This window comes from Pelophylax lessonae (genome assembly GCF_965119305.1).
Source record: "Pelophylax lessonae genome assembly, chromosome: 13".
Taxonomy (NCBI): Eukaryota; Metazoa; Chordata; class Amphibia; order Anura; family Ranidae; genus Pelophylax; species Pelophylax lessonae.
In genome coordinates this window covers 60,698,209-60,719,271 of record NC_138780.1, presented here as the reverse complement: position 1 = coordinate 60,719,271, position 21,063 = coordinate 60,698,209, and the positions used below count along the sequence as shown (strand labels likewise).

At 45.0% G+C, this 21,063-nt stretch overlaps 1 protein-coding gene across 1 annotated transcript in view; it reads left to right on the top strand.

Moving 5' to 3' along the window:
- NUSAP1 (nucleolar and spindle associated protein 1) overlaps positions 1-21,063 on the top strand; it is a 588,385-nt gene that overhangs the window by 486,600 nt on the left and 80,722 nt on the right. The window lies entirely within an intron of this gene.

The window sequence follows — 21,063 nt, the reverse complement described above, 5'->3', positions numbered from 1 at the left end:
GTCCAGGGGGGTGTGGGGCCGCTCGCTCGTCCCCTTCCTGCCCTACCGGGCTGCATGCTCGGATAAGAGTCTGGTATAGATTTTTGGGGGGACCCCACACCGTTTTTTCCCATTTTTGGCATGGAGTTCCCCCTCAAGATTCTCACAGTGCAAGTCGCGCCGCAAGTCGGATCATCCTTAAGTTCATTGACGGATGCATTATCCGCCACTCTATTTTGAATTGGGTTCGTGTTACTTTTCTGACACTGCTTTGATACAAAACTGACATCCTATGCAGGAAGAGAGAGGGTGTACCCTCCTGTAGAGTGCAGTATAACCCTACTGATATGGATCAGAGGACTGCGTCCGTCAAAGTGGAAGTATCGTTGCTTTTTACCTTTTACCTACAGGTAAGCCTATAATAAGGCTTACCTGTAGGTATAATTAATATCTCCTAAACCTGCAATGTTTAGGAGATATTTGTCCTGCATGCAGCTGCTGAAACCAGTGGCTCATGTGCTCTGAAGGTCTGGCGGACCTTCAGAGCTCTTTGCCGGCTCCCAGCCGGAAAGTAACTCCCGCGCGCATGCATCGCATACTAGCTCTGTGACAAAATCTGAGTTTTGCCTGTAAGGGAGAGTGATAGTTTTCAACAATGTCTCTCCAAGTTGCTCTGTGAGACCTGTGGCCTGTTGCCATAAAGTCTGTAACTACTAAATAATCAAAGCCATGCTAAGATGTGTACAGATACTAATGTCATCAGTTCAACCACCTGTCTTCCAGACATCATTGAATATGCTGATTTACACCTCTGTCTGGTAATGTGTATTGCATTTCATGAGCTTGAGTACGGCCGTCTTCAAGTCAATTGGCTCAGGTTGATTGAACCATTGTCATCTGTTAATGCTGTTTGTGGTCGTTATTCCTTAGAAATGTTAATGAACTCCCATTGCTTCTGTTCAGAGGGCTAGATAATTAGTTTGGTTCTTGTATACAATTTCATCTACATGTTATAATGTAATCATTCAACCCCTGACCTGTGTGTAGTAATTTGATGAGGAGGGGGATGTGTCCATGCTGTATATAAATTGACTGTGTGTGAGTTTAATAAAGAGTTCGTTTTATCCCGTCATGAAGTCTGGACTCGTGTTTGGGGGAATGGGGAGCTATTTTCACTTCTTGATGGTATTTTCACTGGGATTTCGGGAGAAGCTGCACGGATCTCTCTCATAGAGACTATAGACTTACACTGGTGGCAAGCGGTGGGATTTTTCTCCCGAATGGATATCCTGAACTGAAAGAGGTGGAAAATGGTGCATACAGTGGGTACGGAAAGTATTCAGACCCCCTTAAATTTTTCACTCTTTGTTATATTGCAGCCATTTGCTAAATCATTTAAGTTCATTCTTCTTCCTCATGAATGTACACATAGCACCCCATACTGACAGAAAAACACAGAATTGTTGACATTGTTGCAGATTTATTAAAAAAGAAAAACTGAAATATCACATGGTCCTAAGTATTCAGACCCTTTGCTCAGTATTTAGTAGAAGCCCCCATTTGATCTAATACAGCCAGGAGTCTTTTTGGGAAAGATGCAACAAGTCTTTCACACCTGGATTTGGGGATCCTCTGCCATTCCTCCTTGCAGATCCTCTCCAGTTCTGTCAGGTTGGATGGTAAACGTTGGTGGACAGCCATTTTTAGGTCTCTCCAGAGATGCTCAATTGGGTTTAAGTCAGGGCTCTGGCTGGGCCATTCAAGAACAGTCACGGAGTTGTTGTGAAGCCACTCCTTCGTTATTTTAGCTGTGTGCTTAGGGTCATTGTCTTGTTGGAAGGTAAACCTTCGGCCCAGTCTGAGGTCCAGAGCACTCTGGAGAAGGTTTTTGTCCAGGATATCCCTGTACTTGGCCGCATTCATCTTTCCCTCGATTGCAACCAGTCGTCCTGTCCCTGCAGCTGAAAAACACCCCCACAGCATGATGCTGCCACCACCATGCTTCACTGTTGGGACTGTATTGGGACAGGTGATGAGCAGTGCCTGGTTTTCTCCACACATACCGCTTAGAATTAAGGGCAAAAAGTTCTATTTTGGTCTCATCAGACCAGAGGATCTTATTTCTCACCATCTTGGAGTCCTTCAAGTGTTTTTTAGCAAACTCCATGCGGGCTTTCATGTGTCTTACACTGAGGAGAGGCTTCCGTTGGGCCACTCTGCCATAATGCCCCGACTGGTGGAGGGCTGCAGTGATGGTTGACTTTCTACAACTTTCTCCCATCTCCTGACTGCATCTCTGGAGCTCATCCACAGTGATCTTTGGGTTCTTCTTTACCTCTCTCACCAAGGCTCTTCTCCCCCGGTAGCTCAGTTTGGCCGGACGGCCAGCTCTAGGAAGGGTTCTGGTCGTCCCAAACGTCTTCCATTTGAGGATTATGGAGGCCACTGTGCTCTTAGGAACCTTAAGTGCAGCAGAAATCTTTTTGTAACCTTGGCCAGATCTGTGCCTTGCCACAATTCTGTCTTTGAGCTCTTCAGGCAGTTCCTTTGACCTCATGATTCTCATTTGCTCTGACATGCATTGTGATCTGGAAGGTCTTATATAGACAGGTGTGTGGCTTTCCTAATCAAGTCCAATCAGTATAATCAAACACAGCTGGACTCAAATGAAGGTGTAGAACCATCTCAAGGATGATCAGAAGAAATGGAAAGCACCTGAGTTAAATATATGAGTGTCACAGCAAAGGGTCTGAATACTTAGGACCATGTGATATTTCAGTTTTTCTTTTTTAATAAATCTGCAACAATGTCAACAATTCTGTGTTTTTCTGTCAGTATGGGGTGCTATGTGTACATTCATGACGAAGAAGAATGAACTTAAATGATTTTATCAAATGGCTGCAATATAACAAAGAGTGAAAAATTTAAGGGGGTCTGAATACTTTCCGTACCCACTGTATATACAAACGGCTGAAACGAACGACGCTTAAGGAACTGCTGGAAGCTCGAGGCTTAGGGGCGAGCAACAAGCCAAAAGCCACGATAGTCGTCGAACTACTGGAGAGCGACCGAACCAGCAACCTGCAAATGGCAAACACAGAGGAAACAGAGTTCCAAAGGGATGTAAGAGGGAGACTAAGTATGCTGGGACCTAACCCCTTTTTTTTTGTTTTTTTTGTTATATGTTGTCGCTACCTGGATCTACAATAGGACGGCCGCGTAAGATCAACTATGCTGCATTTAAAAGCTTCACAGAGGGTGAGATGGATATTGATAATTATTTGCAAGACTTGGAGAGACAGTGTGTATTAGAGGACCTGGAAAAAGCTAACTGGGCTGCGATATTGAGCAGCAAGTTATCAGGCAGAGCAGCAGAAGCCTTTAGAGCAGTGCCTGATGAGGACATTCAGAATTATGACAAAGTAAAAGAAATTTTGTTGGCTCGTTATGCTGTTACACCGGAGGCACACAGAAGAAAATTCCGGGCCCTCAGGAGACAGGGCAAAGAGTCATATACCGAGTGGGCATTCCGCATGCACCGCGCTGCCAGCAATTGGATGCAGGGATGCCAGGCGACTACATTAGAGGATGCCATACAGTTGCTATTGCTGGAGCAATTCTTCAATTCTCTTCTATTTTCAATGGGATTTCGGGAGAAGCTGCACGGATCTCTCTCATAGAGACTATAGGATCCGTTCCAAGCTCATTATGAAATACTTACCTTAGAATGAGCCCCCGCCGTGCCGCCTGCTTACCTCTATGACGGGCGACATGTTCAGTCGCCTGTCTTCTGGGATCGCGGCATCCGGCCATCTGATTGGCCGGAGCCGCGGTGACGTCACGCGGGAGCCAACGGTCACGGCACGGGGCTCTGAAGGAACGGCACCAGCGGCCGTTCCTTCAGAGCGCATGCGCCAGTGATGTCACTGGCTGCATGTAAGGTAAATATCTCCTAAATGGTGCATGTTTAGGAGATATTTACAGTACCTATAGGTAAGCCTTATCATAGGCTTACCTATAGGTAAAAGTTTCAGAGGAGGGTTTACTTCCTCTTTAAGAGAAAAGGATTTTACGGTAATTCAAAAATCAATTTTTTTGCGATTCGACACTACGTTAATTTAAAGGACAATTGCGCTAATTTAAAGGTCATGCTAAGCTCTACTTAAAAAAAATCAATGTCCTTTTTTTCCCCACAAATAGAGCTTTCTTTTGGTGGTAGTTGATCACCAATGCGATTTTTATTTTTTGCGCTATAAACAAAAATAGAGCGACAATTCTGAAAAAAAAAAAAAACAATATTTTTTACATTCTGCTATATAACATTCCCCCCTAAAAAAAATCAAATTTTTTTAACATTTTAGGCCAATTTGTTTTCTGCTACTTATTTTTGATTTAAAAAAATCGCAATAAGCTCATTTTGATTGGTTTGCGCAAAAGTTTTTGCGTTTGCTAAATACGGGAAAGATTTGTCATTTTTCTTTATTTTTACTAGTAATGGTGGCGATCTGCGATTTTTTGTGGGACTGCGACATGGCAGACAGATCGAACCCCTAACTTACATTTTTGACACTTTTGTGTGGACCAGTGACATTACTACAGTAATCGGTGCTAAAAAATATGCACCGTTACTGTAATAATGCCATTGGCAGGGAAGGGGTTAACCCAGGGACGATCAAAGGGTTAAATGTGTACCTAGGGGAGGGATTCTAACTGTATGGGGGTTGGGCTTGTGAAATGATCACAGAGACCTGTGATCCTATATAGAAGGATAACAAGAGCTCTGTGATCTTTCCGGAGAGAAGAACCGTTGTTCTCTCTCTGCGGGGAGCGATCGCAGGCGGCAATCGGAGGCGTCATCCCTGTGCAAATGGGGGCGGTAGCATGCCAGCACGCTCGCCCCCAGCTGCAGGTGCGCGACTGATGTATACCTACAACGGCTTGCACAGGAGGGGCGGCGGGCGGTCAGAGTCAGAGCGACTCAATTCACTCGTATTAGAACAGTTTCTTTGCACTAAATGGGGTGTGACTTCTCATGTGACATGTGCTCTCAAAGTCGCAGAGCATGTCGCATCAGGGTGAATCTGGACTTAAAGGGGTTGTAAAGTCAGAAGGTTTTTTTCACTTTGTGCATTCTATGCCTTAGGATTAAAAGCTTTGTGTGTGCAGCAGCCCCCTTAATAGTTACCTGAGTCCCCTCTCTATCCAGCGATGTCCACGAGTGCCTCAGCCTGATCGGCAGAGAAAAAGCAGTGGCACCATAGGCTCCTGCTTCTGTCAATCAAATTCATCCAATTAGTAGAGAGAGGGGGCGGGAACGAGCAGGAACTCCTGTGTCTAAAAGGATGCACAGAGCTGCAGCTCGGCTCAGGTTCCCCCTATAGCAAGCTGCTTGCTGTGGGGACACTCTACGGGAGGGAGGGCCCTGGAGCTCCAGCCAGGGACCTGAGAAGAGGAGGATCTGGGCTGCCCTGTGCAAAACCCTGCCCTGCGCAAAATCCTCTTCTCTCTGTAGCTACAGTTTTTCCATTTTATTAGCTAGGCTTCTAGCATTTGTGTACATGCCTTTTATTTTGTTTGGGCACATATTATTTTCTCCTTAGTTATTCTGAGCCTGCATGTGTATTCTGTCAACCTATCCATCTTGGCTTTAGGTGTACTAGTTACACTACCACTATTGCACCCTCTAACCGCTCGGCTTCATCTTCCGGTCACACAGTAGAAAATGGGTGGGGCTACAGGTGGAGGTGACCCGAGAAGTGCTTAAGAGGGACGCTGGAACACGTGGAGAGCAGAGGGAGCTGACCAGATGGCACACCTGAGACAGAGGAGGGAAAGGCTGCTAAAAAAACAACAAGCCAAGCGGTGAGTTCCATCTTTCTCTAAGGGTATGGGAGAGAGGGAGAGAATTGTCTGGAGCCTTGCACTGAAGGGGGGGGGGGGCGTAGCTTGGCTGGAGAGGTCTGGCTGCTCCACCTGCCAGGAGAGTCTGGTCTACCTGCCCCACAAACACTCAGGCAGGGGGAAGCTTGGAGAATTCAGCTATTTTTTGCTGGGTTTCTGAGGCTTATATAGAAATCTCCTGCCTTGGCTATCTCTTTCAATGCAGTATATCTTTTTATGTACGAGAGTGACCTAGCCCGTGCTTGGTTTCTCCTGCTCTCCCTCTAAATGGGGGGGGGGGGGTATGTTTGGCAGCCAGTGGGTTGGGAAGAGGGACCTTTTATGTTTTTTTTTTTTTTACAAAGTTCCCAGGCAGATCCTTGGAGACCTCTGATAAAACACCTTCTGCCTCCGCTCGTACTGGTACTAGTTCCTCTAAGAAGTGTGGATATTGTGGAGATAACTACCTAGGTCCCATTCCAGACCTTTTTACTACAAATGCAATAATAAATTGTCGGGAAAGGAAGCCTCAGGTCTAATGAAGGGTTTCTTAACCTCATGCAGGCTGAGATGCCAGCCACAATTCAATCCTTCAATGCATCTGTGGCTCCACAGGTTCCAAGCCTTGAGCAACTGGCTCTTAGAGAAAGTCCTTACTCTCTGGAAAGTCTTAATTCCAAAGGGGGGACCAAGTGCTTCCCTCTTTTCCTCAAAGGGGCTCCCCCCCAGCTCAGGCCAGGGAGGAAGAACAAGTGAGAGAAGTGAGGAGTCATACTTCAGCCTGGGGAAGAAGTGGACCCTGACTTTGCCAGTGAGGAAGGTGGGGAAGCCAAAATAAGTAGACACCTCGCTCTCCTGAAAGGACTTCTTCAGGCTGTGTGCGCTATAGAGGAGATCCTTGGAATTCCAAAAGAGATCTCTGTGGAGACCTGGTCCAGTCCCATTCTAGGGTTCTTCCTTTTCACCAATCCCTGAAAGATTTGATCCTATAGGAATGGAAAGATTCTGAAAGGAGATTGGTCAGACCAAAGACATGGAGAAGGAGATTCCCCTTTAGAGAGGAGGATGAAGAAAAGTTCCTTAAAGTCCCTAAATTGGATGCGGCACTCTCTCTCAAGTGACTAAAAGGTCTGACCTCTCCTTTAAGGACTCCAGGACTATAAAAGTCGTGGTGGACCATATGTTTGAATCCCTTCTAAGGAAAGCCTGGGAAGCTAACACCTCTGCCATGGCTTGGCAGTAACCTGCTTTGCCAGGAATGCTGATTTTTGGATTGGGAGACTCTTCAAACATCTGTCTCAAGGGACCAAAGCAGAGGGAATCGTAGCATATTTAGTGGATGCAGCTGTAGAACCAGTCAGGGAGGGCTATTTGGGTGAAAGTGTGGAAAAGTGACCTCACATCTAAGTCTAAGCTGTGTGGTCTACCTTTTGAAGGTTCCTTGCTCTTTGGGCCAGAATTAAATAACTTGCTGTCCAGGTCTCCTGAGAAGGGGAAGAAATTCCCGGTTAAACCAAAAAAAGGAAAGACCCCCACCTGGGCAGGACCAGCAAAGAGCCAGGAAAGAACCCAAGAAGTGGGATTATGGTAGGGGGAGACAGGGAGGCAATTTGCTATTCTCCTCTCCCAATACAAGCAGCAAAACAACACACACAGCAAAATAAAGGGGGGGGGGGCAGCTGTCTCCATTTATCTACCAGTTCACCTACCAGTGGGTGGGAATATCGCAAGACGATTACATTTGTCAGCTTTTGAGAGTAGGCTATTGCCTAGAATTCTCTGCAAGGCCCCTAGTAATGATCACTCTAACTCATCCCCCAGGGATGTTTTGAAAAAAAAAAAAAAGGCCCTCTTAGAATGGATCTATGAACTGGCAGAACAGTGGGTAGTGGTGCCTGTACCAAAAAAGTTACAATTCCAGGGGTTCTATTCCCATATGTTCGAAGTTCGCAAACCCTCGGGAAAGTACCACCTCATTATAAACCTCAGGATCATGAAGTTCCTAGAGTACCAAAGGTTTTCCATGGAAAACATATACTCAGTTTCAAGAATCTTTTAAAAGAAGCCTTTCTGACTACTCTGAATCTTTAGGATCCCTTTTTACATGTTCCTGGACGATCTGCTCATTTTTGGGTCTTCAGGCTGTTCAAGAAAAGACAGACACCGAGAGGGTAGTCACTGTCCTGCAGATGCTGGGCTGGATAGTGAGTCTGAAGAAGTCATCCTTGGAACCAGATCAGGTCAACACCTTCCTGAATTACCAGGTGGACACAAGGCTACAAAAACTTTATACCAAGGGAAAAGGTAGAGAAGATAACTTCTTCTGTACGAAGGAAGGCAGAACCTCCATCTTCTTCCAGGAGGGAGATTCTCAGGCTTCAGGGTCTCATGACGGCCAGTATTCCGGCCAAGGGGCTTGGGACAGTACAGTGACCAAGACCTCATCCAATCTGAGAGAACTCAGGGCAATAGGCTGGGCATTAAAGGCCTTTAAAAGCCGTATTCTAAGCAGGGAGGCTCAGGTAACAATGTCACAGCGTACCTGAATCGCTGATAAGGAACCAGATCAGAATCCCTCCTGGACTTTGCCAAGAACACAGGCCAAAGGAAAGGTAATTTCTAATGCTGCAGTTCACATAAAAGGGGCGAGCAACCAGGAAGCAGACTTCCTCAGTCGGAATCAATTAAGGCAAGGAAAGTTGGAGTTGAGCCAGAGGTTATTTCAGGTGTTAATAGAGCGCTTTGACCATCCAAAGGAAGACCTTTTTGCCAACGGCAAGAAAAGGAAAGGTAAAGAGGTTTTTCTCTCTCTCTCTCTCTCTCAAGAAAGAGAGCTAGAGGGTCTGGATGCCTTAGTTCAGGTTTGGTAGTTCAAACTGGCATATGCCTTTCCTCCTCTGGTTTTAATCCCAGGAGTACTGCAGAAGCTCACTCGGTCATCGGGCCACCTTCTCCTGAAGGAAGGCGGGGTTTGCAACCCTGAAGGCTCTGTCAGTGGTGCCCCCTGCGGTTTGCTGATCCAGCCAGGTCATCTGTCCCAGGGACCGGTGAAACCCCAGACCAGAATTCTTCCAGTTGACAGCGTGGCTTTTGAGCGCCTGATCCTTAGACTAAAAGGCTGCTATGATAAGGTTGTAGACATCCTTCTTCTAAGTAGAAAACCAGTAACGAGAAACATTTTCACTAAAGTATGGAAAAGCTTTTGTTCATGGTGAAAGCAGAAACCGGTTTATTATACCTCTGTTCCCGTGGTTCTAGAATTACTTCAGGCCGGAGCAGATAAAGGGGTAGTGGATAATACCCTTTGAGTGCAGATTGCAGCACTTTGTTTTTCTAGACGCCAAGTTGGCAAAATATCCTTTAGTTAAAGGAGTTACCCCAGTCACAAAGGACACGTTCCCACTGTGGGATTTCACTAAGGTGCTAGAGGCCTTATCAGAACACCTGTTTGAAGCAATAGAAGAGGAAGTTTCTAACATTTAGTTTCTATGGTATTGAGTTTCAGATAATAAAACGTACAGGAAAATAAACAATGATAAAACAGTGGCAATAATACACCCTGCGTGTAAGAAAATAAACCACATGTACTTATAAAGTATCACCGTCAAGTGGAACTCTTCCATGATGTCAAACAGGAATTGGGTGATGGAAGACAATAAACCAAATTGATAACTGCGGTGCTATACCCACTATGGGCTGCACGATATTGGAAAAAAAATATATTGCGATATTTTTTTTTTCAACTATATATATTGCGATATTGAGAGACCCGTCAATCCAGGCTAAAGTCAACAATTACCTTACCATTGATATTAATAATTTCACAAATAAGCAAGCTTCATTACAAGTGACAAAAAGGTCACTTAATATTTTATTCCAAAATTAGAACATTTCTTGTAAACACAAGAGCAGAACACATTTTTAAATAAAACAGCAGCTTTACACCAACCCCCCTGATTGGTTTACATTACAACAATATAACTTAACATATTTTTTATAAAACAACTTCTAAGCATTTTGGTTCACAATCTTCGGTTTTTAAGTCAACTTTACTTAGCAAAAGTGCCAAAGTAAAACAGTGTTGGTCATCGTAATCATGGCTAAACAAAATGAAAAAAACTTGTAAACTGAGTAATGATCATGCATAGCTGCTTATGTATGCTTTGCTTACTCAAGGTTTTTAGCCAAGAACACAAGTCTATTAACCTTTGCAGGCTTGAGACAGGTTCGTTGGCAAGTGATGATATTGCCACTAGTACTGAAAAGTCTCTCTGACGGCGAGCTTGTCGCAGGAATACACAGGTATTTGCGGGCAAGTCTGGCGAGACGAGGAAAGCTTATTTTGTGTACTTTCCACCATGCAGGTGGATCCTCCTCTTTGTCTATTGGAGGTGTTAGCAGGTAGGTGTTTAACTCTGCTTCCAAAGCTTCCTTTAGGGTCAGACAGGAATCGCCTTTTGCTGCAGTTTCACTCTGTTTAAAGAAGCTTGCCAATGACTTCTTTGCTTTCTTTGCCTGGGGTTCACTGGTAATGTTGGGCATCACGTCAGTGCTGCAGCTTGATTTCCCCTGGCATTCCATCATCTGTGATGCCACTCTGGCCTTAACTTGGGTCTTCTTGTCCGCACTGATGATGTCCATCTTGAACCGGGGGGTCCAAAACAGATGCCATATCTAGCAGCTTCTGAGTATCATCATCTTCGCATTTCTCGTTGAGGTAGTCCAGCATCATCTTCTTTATGTTCTTGGTCAGGTCTGTGTCTTCCTCTTGCATTTCCAGTAGTGAAGTGTTGAAGAGCTGAAGAACTGGCTTTACAAAGGAGACACTTACATATTCATCCCCTGAAAGTACATCAGTGAAATCCAGCATTGGGCCCAGTGACTTGCTTATAGATTCCAGAACACCTATATCTTGCCAGGTTGGAATTAGATGCCGCAGCTTCTTGTCTGCAGACAGGACCTGAGTTAAAGCATGCTGCTGTTCTAATATCCTGCTGATCATCATCTGTCTGAAACCCCATCTTGTTCGGCATTCTGAGATGAGACAATGTGATGGAAGATTGAGTTCCTTCTGGACTTTTGCCAGGGCATTGCTGGCCTTCCAGCTGTGAGAGAAGTGGCTCACCAGCTTCTTGCAGACTCCTACAGCACGATCAATGCGACCATCCTTTTTCACTGCATTTTCTAAGCGAAGAAAACAAACAAAACATGTGAACTTTAATTATAGAAGGCAGCACACTGTTTTATTTGAAACAATAAATGAAGAGCTCTTTTCCAAAACGCGATAAACGCCAATGATAATTTCCTTGTTTAAAATGTTTTAACAGGATAAATTGAATATTCTAAAAATGTGTGGGTCTAGGTAAAAAATTTAATTTTCCCTGAAAACTTTTGAAATGGAGTTATCGTGTTTTGGAAAAGAGCTCCTCAAATTTGCTCCTAAAACTATTTTTTGCCACTGATTCAATAAGTTGTTTAAAATTAAATATTTAGTCAGTGTATTTTTTTCTTAAAGCTCTATGTACAGTACACACATGCAACAAATTCATTTTACAAGTTTTGTCAGGTTCAGGACAGGTTATTAAAGTGGAGTTCCACCATAAAAAAAATTATTTTTCTATCCGCTTGCTTGTTTGTACCTGCAAAAGAATTGGATAATTAAATTTTTTTTTTTCTTTTCACTTAATTTGTTTTTAAAGAAAATATACTTACCCTACTTCCTCTTCCTCCCTCTGCGGACACGTCCGCCGCCGTGACTTCCTGCTTGTAATGATTCCTGGGAGCTGAACGTCATCGCTCCCAGGAGTCAATGCGCCTGCACCGGCCCCGCACGTCCGTTCAGGGGCAGGCGCGTCATTCCCTGCTAAACAGCTGGGCATGCCCAGAAGCTGAGCAGGGATGACGAGCCTGCACCGCAAATGACGTCGGGGCCAGTGCAGGGCATTCTAGGACGGAAGAGGACACAGAAGGGGACGCTCCAGCTTCAGCTGCCCACACCTGATGGCAGCGCTGGACAAGAAATTTTCAAGGTAAGTATTTCTTCTAAAACGTAAGTGCAACCTGGGACAGTAGAGGCTATCCATTGTGAAATGTACTAGCCCTGACTGTCCCGGGGGTATTTTTATCTACATTTTTTATTTTCAGCAGGAACTCTGTTTTAAGTAAAACAGCAAAAAAAATGTTTATTTAGATCATGGTCATTACTCACCAACTGCAGGATGCAGTTTGTGGCCGAAACACTGTAGCCTGGTCCACTTGTTCAGATCGGCAGCTTTCAGCATGTTCGCTGCATTATCTGTTGTTATACAGACTTGACGTGTCTCATCTAAGCCCCAAGCGGACACCGCTTCTCTCAGGGCCTCTGCGATATTCTCGGCTGTATGACTTTCCGGGAAAAATGCCGTCTGCAAACAGCGACTTTTGAGCTCGAAGTCCTCTGTGATGAAATGGACCGTCAGACTCATGTAGGGCACCGTTGTCCTTGTCCTGATGGACCACAAGTCTGTTGTAGTTGCATAGTATTCCACGTGCGACAGTTCTGCTTCAACCTTAGATTTGCATTTTTCATACAGTTCTTGTATCGCAACTTGGGAAAAATATGTGCGGGATGGTACAACATACCGCCTGTCAAGCGTTTGGATCAGTTTCTTAAATCCCTCTTTGGCGACAGTATTTAATGGCATCATATCTTTAGCGATATGAAACGTTATTGCCTCTGTTGTTTGTTTGTGACGTTGAGAGCCTTTCTGGTAAGGTGTCTTAGTGGCAAAGGCATCACAAATACTTGTTTGTTTTGGAACTTGACAACATCCAGATTTGACTTTGAATTCATCGTAAAGAGCTTTGTGGTGCCGTTTTAAGTGTTCAGACAAATTGGTGGTGTTTCCTTGTTTTGTGGCCACAACTTTATGACACTGCATTCAAAGTACCTCTTTTTGGTCAACATCCTCCTTTTTGTACCCGAAATACTCCCAAATACTTGATTTTGACTTTCTTTTTGGTACGAAATCATTTTTTTGCGGCGGATCCTCTTCGTTGCACATTATTAGTAGTGATGAATGTTGGCTGTGACTGAGCGGTGAGCACCGCCCAGAAGAAGTCTTTCTTATGACGAAACGTTGGCGATCCCAGACATAAACGTCCACACGCCCCCCAACGAAGCCGGCTGTTTATCCATATGCTGATCTGGAGACTTGCGGGACGCCGCGGTTAGATCCATGGCCGGCACATACTACATGCCTGTTTTTGTCTTTTAAATTGTAAGTAGTTTTTTTAATAAATTTACCTATTGGTTTACGGGATTACGCTATGGGCCTCTGTTTCTTTCTACATATGGCTTTACGTTCAATGGAGTATATGAGAAGTTCCAAGTGTGCCACATATTAATGTGATCGGTTTAACAACACACCGGAAACGGCTTTCGGCTTTTGGAGTCTTTCGAAGCACCTGAGCTTGATATCGGTTGACCTACTGGTTTACTACTAGCTGGGAGAGGCTGTCTCATTAAATTGAGCAGCCACGGAATTTCGGTAAGCTGCTTGTTATACCTGAGCACAAGGGTGTCCCCTTCCTACACTTTTCCCTGGTGTCACTGGAAGAAAGTTATTTTGCACGTGGATTCACATCTCTGCACTTAATATTGGGACTATTCATTTGGACATTATCCCCTCTCCTTTTTTGTTTTCTTTATATGAGCTTTTCAGCTATATAATTGTATACTGATTTCAGCGCTGCACTTTTTGGTTTTTATGGTGAGCGCCGTGAGCAGCGGCACAGCAAACCAATCAGGTGTGACTGTGCAGGCACGCGGAACGTGCAGCCTTCTGACCATACAGGGTTAATGTTACTGTAGGGAAGTAGTGCAGCTTTCTGATTGTGGGATGTGTTTTGCAGCAGCCCTTCTTCTGATTGTATATATACTGCACTGGGAGTCCAGGAGAGCCAGGGTTAATGTTACTGTAGGGAAGGATGCTGGGAATGGATGTAAATCATGAAGTATTGCAGCAGGGCATGCAGGCAGCAGCACAGCCTTCTGATTGTAATTGCAGATACAGGGCAGGCCAGGGTTAATAATGGTATTGTACTATGTGACAGTGTGGAATTGTGGATTATTCACAGTCTCACTCTCGGGACTCACAGTGGTGGTTGGAGGACTAGGAGCAGGTAGAAGAACACAGCCATACAGTGACTCACTCGACCACACATTCAGTCTGCCGCCCTGCAGCTAGTTTTCTTCACCGGCACAGCGAACCAATCACGCCGTGAGTAGTGGCACAGCGAACCAATCAGGTGTGCAGGCACGCGTGATTGGTTAGCTGTGCAGCTGCTCACGGCGTGCTGCTCACCGCTGAACGTGTGGGACGGATGTGTCGGCTGCAATCACTGTGAGTCCTCCTCCCCCCGAGTCCCGACTTCTCCCTGCCTAATGCCTAAATATCGTATCTTCGGCGATATGAATTTTGCCCACGCCCGCAGAACGATAGTCGATATCACATCGACTATTGTTCAGCCCTAATACCCACCCCAGGCACCCCAATGGGAACAAAACTGTGTCCTGAGGGGGGGGGGAAGCAACCCTGTCATCTCAACAAACATATCAAAGCATGGAACATGGAGTACTAGGCATCAAACCAGCACACAGACGGTGAGTAATCCCTGCTATGGGTTACTGGGAAAAAGAAGGGGGAAGGGGGGGGGGAGAAGGGAAGCAGTGATGAGGGAAAAGGGAGGGAGAGCCATCCATTGTTAGATTATCAATATGAGCCAAAAATATAAGACCTAATCACATTTTGACTGTGCACTTAGAGTAAAAGAGCCAAATATCCAATTTTCTCCGGAAAGCCTTAGTATTCAAGGAAGTATATGCTAGTATTTTTTCCATTTCCCATTGGGGGTTGAGAGTAAGGATGGTGTCAATGTAAGAGGTTGAGTCAGTGGATTTCCAGAGTCTCGTAATTTTTGCTGCACGTAGGAGATAAGTTATTACTGTTCTAAATTTAGGTAGGAATTCCTGAATTTTCAGGTGTAAAATAGTAGCTGATTCCGGATTGGGAGGTATGGTCTGAGCAAAGAATTCTGAAATCATGGAGAAAAACTTGTTCCAGAATGTCAGTGATACACAGGACCATAAGGTATGGTAAAGGGTCCCAGATTCCCCACATTGTCTCCCAACAAAGGGCCGAGTGAGATGGATAAAACTTTGAAAGTTTAAATGGAGTGAGGTACCAGGAATTGATCACTTTGGTTGACACATTTGGAGACAGAATACGTATTGGAGAGAGCTTTAAGCCAGGATGAATCTGGAAAAACTTTCTGAAAGGTGCTTTCATATTTGATAATGGTGGTGGTCTTCGAGAAGGAGCCTTTAGCATTATAGGTATTATAGTGTAATCCCTCTTATCGGGCTGTTTTGTTTTTGAAAGAATGTATATATTGGAGTGGGAAGTTCCAAATATGCAGGAAGGGGGTGTTTGTGGAGGAAAGAGCATATTTGCAAGTAGGCATAGAATGCACCTGGTGGCACTCCAAATTTGGTAGATAAGTCTGCAAAGGTGTGGAGGGAATGACCCTGGTATAGGTCCTGAATGAGATTCAGGCCCTTTTCCGTCCACCTTCTTGTATCTAAGTTGGGTATAAAGTATTTTAATATAAATAGAGGAACCAGAATTTTTTAGACCGACCTTTTATCTGAGTGGGAAAGTGGAAACTCCATCCACAGTTTGGTGGAAACTTGCATAGACAGGGTAATAGGGGTTGGAAGTGTAGCCCCTAATTTAATAGCAATGAGGGCCATTTTTAGGTCCTTATGGGGGACTGTAGTGGTTTCCATGGACGTCCAAGTTTTGTGCTTGGTGGCAGTCCACCAATATCGAAGTTGGTCAGGGACTCATGCCTTGTAGTAGGCCAGGACATTGGGCATACCCATACCCTCTTGATTTCTATGTCTTGTCATAATGTTGATGGAGCATCTGGGGGGTTTGTGGTTCCATATAAATTTTGTAATTTTTTAACACAAGTAAAGAAGCATCGTGGAAGGGGGATAATTATAGTGTGAAAGATATATAGAAGTTTGGGAAGAATTAACATTTTAAAGGCCACTATTCTACCTGCGGTGGAGAGTTCTTGAGTTCTCAGGAGCGCAAGCTGCTGAGGTAGCTATTCTAAGAGAGGCTTAAAGTTTAAGATCTAAAGCTGTGGGGTGTGCAGAGTCAGTTGGATCCCTAGGAAGCTCAAGGAGTTGGGGGACCAAGCAAAGGGGAATGTTTGGATAAGGTGTTCTGTAGGGTGGCGGGAACATTAATACCTAGAATTTGGGATTTGATGGCGCTCAGTTTATGGTATGAAACTGAGCTAAACTCTTTCAGAAGCCTATAGGTCTCTAGCAGAGATGTTTCAGGGTTGGATATGATGAGCATAAAGTCATCCGCAAAGAGACTAATTTTGTGTTCAATGCCCTTGATGACCAGGCCTGTGATGTTGGGATGAGAGCAGTAGCTCTCTGCCAAAGGTTCCATTAGAAGGGTAAAGATGATAGGCGATAGTGGACATCTTTGCCTAGTTCTCTTTATGTGTATAGGCCTAGACTTAATACCCGAAGTGAGTACAGTGGCTCAAGGTGTGGAGTAGAGGGACAATATAGCAGATTTCATCCAGCCTCCAATCCCGAAAGTGTCAAGCATTCTCTGAAGATATCCCCAGTGTACCCTATCGAACGCCTTCTCTGCATCCAATGAAAGGAGCAGAGAAGGCGCTTGAGAGGGCACAGTGTGGGAGATCAGATTGATGAGGCGTCTAGTGCTATCTGGGGCCTGGTGTCCAGGGACAAAACCAACCTGGTCAGGATGCATAAGAAGAGCAAGAACTTTCTGTAATCTGAGTGCTAATAATTTGGCAAAAATGTTGATATCAGTGTTCAAGAGAGAAATAGGCCTATAATTTGCAGGGTTAGTGGGGTCCTTGTTTGGGTATAGTGACTATCACAGCTCTTAACATTTATGGGGTAAACGTAGCAGAGGAGGAGGCAAGGGTGAAGACAGACTGCAAATAGGGGGCCAATTTCACAGAGACACTTGTAATATTCATTGGTAAAGCCATCTTCTCCTGGGGTTTTATGATTTGGAAGTTTTTTAATGACTGAACAGATCTCCTGTGTTGTGAGAGGTTGGGAGATAGACTGGAGTTGGTCCTCCGTGAGAGAGGGCAGTTTAATTTTTGTTAAAAAATTACTAATAAGCGCAGAAGAGGGCTGCGGGGTGGAGTTGTCGTTGCGAAGGTCATACAGCGACTAATAGTAGTCCAAAGCCATTGGCTATATCTTTGGGGTTAAATAGGGTGTCCGTAGGTTTGGGGTAATTTAGGGAGGCGATTTTTGTGCTTGCGCTGCTTCATTTTCACTTTCTTTGCTAGCCATTCTCCTGCTCTGTTGTGGAGGGCGTAAAAATTAGATTTAAGAAATTTGAGATGATTCCCATATTTGTACTGGAGCAGTGATCTTAGGGTCTGTCTTTCTGACTGTAATGCCTGGGTCAGTTGGGGGGTAGGGTTAGCTTTATTTTCCCGTTCTTTTGTGGTTATGGAGTCCAGTGTGTCTTCTTTGCTTGGAATTCGGAGCATAGAGGTTAACCAGTGTAAAGATGATTCGGTTAAGTTCACAGATCAGGATAATGTACCGGCCTTGTGGATCTGAAATAGTATGAATATGTTTAAACGACACCGAGTCCTTGATGGCGATAAGAATTCCACATGCGTTTTTAGGGCCATTGGCCAAATAAAGATGCGGAAAATGCAGGAAATTTTTTCGGGGACACTTATTTGCTGTCAAATGGGATTCTTGGGCAAATAAAATATCTGCTTTGAGAGTTCTAGCTTTTTTCAGCAACGCAGCCCTTTTTAAAGGGGCTATTTAGTCCTTTAGCATTCAGTGATGCAAACTTTAGGGGCATAATGAGAGGTGGATGTTCGCTGGGACGTTGGGGTATCTGGAGCGGTCATCATAAGAGAAACAATGAAAAAAGTACCTGACAGTCAGGGGACATCAGTAGACTAGAGGCAACGGCTGATGCGATGCTGGTATCCAATTCATGTGGTAGGCACCCGTGCAGGATTGATGAAGTCGATGTCACATTCCGTGGAGTGATCCTCCAGTGGGTCAAGGTTTCATCTAGGATGGTGGGAGGGTAAAGAGGGATAACTGAAAGGGGGAGAGAACACAAAAAACAGACACAACATAGATAAGAAAGGCCTGTCAAAACTCAGGCACAATGGGCAGCCGGGGCTGCTGTTGTAGCGTGGGGGGTGCTACAATGCTCAGCGCACACACTGAGCCCAGGGAAATCAAGCTAAAAGAACCATACCGGGTAGGTGCTCGCCCAGCCTCACATCTGTGTAGAGAGTATGTTGGGGTGAGAGACGTCGTGGTAAGCAAGCCGGCTAATTAAGTCCATCAGACTGCAGGCGTTCTAATGAAGGTGTAGCAGGCGGCTGCATATCCGCTGGTAGTAATTGCCACTGTTTGAAGAGTTGGATGCCTTTCTCTACGCTGTATATGGGATAGGTTTTCCCATTCCAGGTGATCAATAGTTTTGTGGGGAAACCCCATCTGTAGATCACACTATTGTTACAAAGGATTTTAGTGAGCGGAGCCAGTTTCTTTCTATTCATTGCCGTTTGCTGAGAAATATCTGTGTAAAGAGAGATGCCTATAAATTTGTCAGGTACCGCTGGGCTCTGTTTAGCCTCCAACATAATCTGTTCTTTCACGTGGTAGTAGTGAATACGTGCCAGTGTATCCCTAGGCGCTGTATCACGTAAGAATTTCGGTTTAAGGATACGGTAAGCCCTAGCCACTCATGACTTGATATCGCTTAAGGACGGGATAAGGGCTTTCATCAGGCGTTGCACAAAGTTGGTTAAGTCACTAGGGGGTACAGATTCAGGGATTACCCCTAAATGTAATAATATTACGCTTTGAGCGGTCTTCCAAGTCTGCTAATTTGTTTTGAATTCGCTATAGTTCACTTTCCTAACCATTGTAAGCGTCAATGAGATCATTATGTGTAGAGTAAAGGTCCGCCATCTTGGCTTCTAAATGTTGAATTTTGTCAGCGTATATCTGGACTGTCTCATTTAAAGGGGTGAACATAGCTGAGAAATCCTTAAACAGTGTGCTCCTTAAGGAGAGAAGCATAGCCAGCATGAAGGCCTAAGATGCCATGTGCTGCGGCCCAGGGGAGAGCTCATCTTCCCCTGCGCTGCTTCATTTTAACAGGGCTAAGTGTAGTGGGAGATGAGGGAGGGGAGCACTCATGCACCATGCACTTCAGGAGCCTGTCTGCCTGCATCCTGGGACCCGCAGAGTGACCGGGCTACACTCGTGGAGCAGGGGCCGGCGTCATCTTGCCTACCTTGCTGCGGAGCTGCCGGATAGAAGTCCGTGAGGCGCTGACATGGTTTATCTGCTTTCCTCCTTTTTGACATTGTGTCAGCGGATGAGCGGGATGTTGGTGAGTCACTCCGGGGCTATGTAGGTCGTCTCTCCTCATTGCTTTGAGCCGATATCTGCGTGAGGCTGCTGTAGCTCTGTTAAGTGGCCATCTATTCCGCTGGCTGGACATGCCCCAAGTTTCTAACATTTAAAATGTCCTTTTTGTTAGTGTAACGGATCAACCGGTCCCCCGACCGGGTACCTCTGTTGACGGATGCTCCTAGTGCTTCCCAAGGGCTCCAAGCACTCCACCAGACACCATAAACACCTCAGACCCCACAATCCGCCGCAGCTTGGTTGTGGTCACACTGTCCCCTACCCACCCTGGAGCTACTACAAGGCTCCAGGTTCCCATTGGGTTAACCTCTTTCCCCAGAGAGTGCAACAGGAACAAGCTCTTAGTGATGATTCAAGGGAGTATGAAGAGCATAGCAATCCCTTGTAGCCGATTCCCCCAATAAGAGACCGGACTCTAAACTGAGGGTGAAGTAGAACTCTTTATTGAACAAGAAAGACTTTTATACAGTTTTCCCCCACAAGGTTACCGCCCAGGTGGACCTTGTGGAGAACAGGACATGACATTCACAATCCAATGAAAACAGAGTTTTACACTCCCATACAGTGTAAACAATCCCTCCCCTCTGCCTTTATTACAGTAGCATATGCAGATGAGTGTATAAACTAACAGAATTAACCTAAACTAATTATCTAGCCATTTGGACAGAACAATTTGAGGTCATTAACATTTAACAATGGGACAGGTCAAATCCACATTCCATTTCAATACACAAACAATAGGGAAGCCTGTCTGGAATGCAGGGACATGGAATACACACATTATTTAGGAGTCAGATTTCATGGCAATGGTCTATAAAAGTCTAAGTCTCCCAGTGTGAAGTAGGAATAAATCTTCATATTTCTATATTAAGATATTGCTGTCAAATATTACGGCCCCATCTAAAGCAATTCAAACCATTAATTTTCTGTCTTTCACTCCTAGTGAAAGTGAACACCGTCACAGTTAGCTATTACCAAGGTTAGAAGGGTGGGGGACCTACAAAACTTATCTATAAAGGAACCCTTTTGGTTGATCTTGCAAGATAGGATTATTCCCAGGCCAGATCCACTTTATTTGCCCAAGGTAGCATCCTCATTTTATAGAACACAGATTACCTTCCCATCATTTTGCGATAATTCCAAAAATTACCAAGAAAGTTTCAGTTTCTCTATCGCTCATTGACAGACGTAGTCTTCTTGATTCTCAAGAGCTGGGTTATGTTGTCTCCGCAGGAGTAGGACTAGGCAGAAAGACAAAACGTTCTGGCTCCACCCTAGGGGCAGTCCCTGAGGGTATATCCTCCCTCTCTCTGCTACAGGGAATCAGTTTTTTTCTGTCTAGTCAGGAGTAAGGACCTAAGTTCCTTGCTGGGATCTTTTGGTCCTGGCAAGACTTTTTTTCTTTAAGAAAAAGACATTTTTTAGGTAGTTTTCTCCAGTGTTTTTTCCTGTGAGATCTTCAAGCAAAAATGCCGGACTGGGCGACACTTGTGGTCACCCCAGCCGGCCTACGAGCGCGCGCAGACCATGGCATTGCGCTTGGTCGGCCGCGACATATTCAAGTAAGTATGCGGGGCCGGGCGACGGGCTGGATGTTGAGATCCAGTGGTCACCCCGGTTTCTGCCTACGAGCGCGTGCAGACCAGAGCTCCGCGATGGGTCGG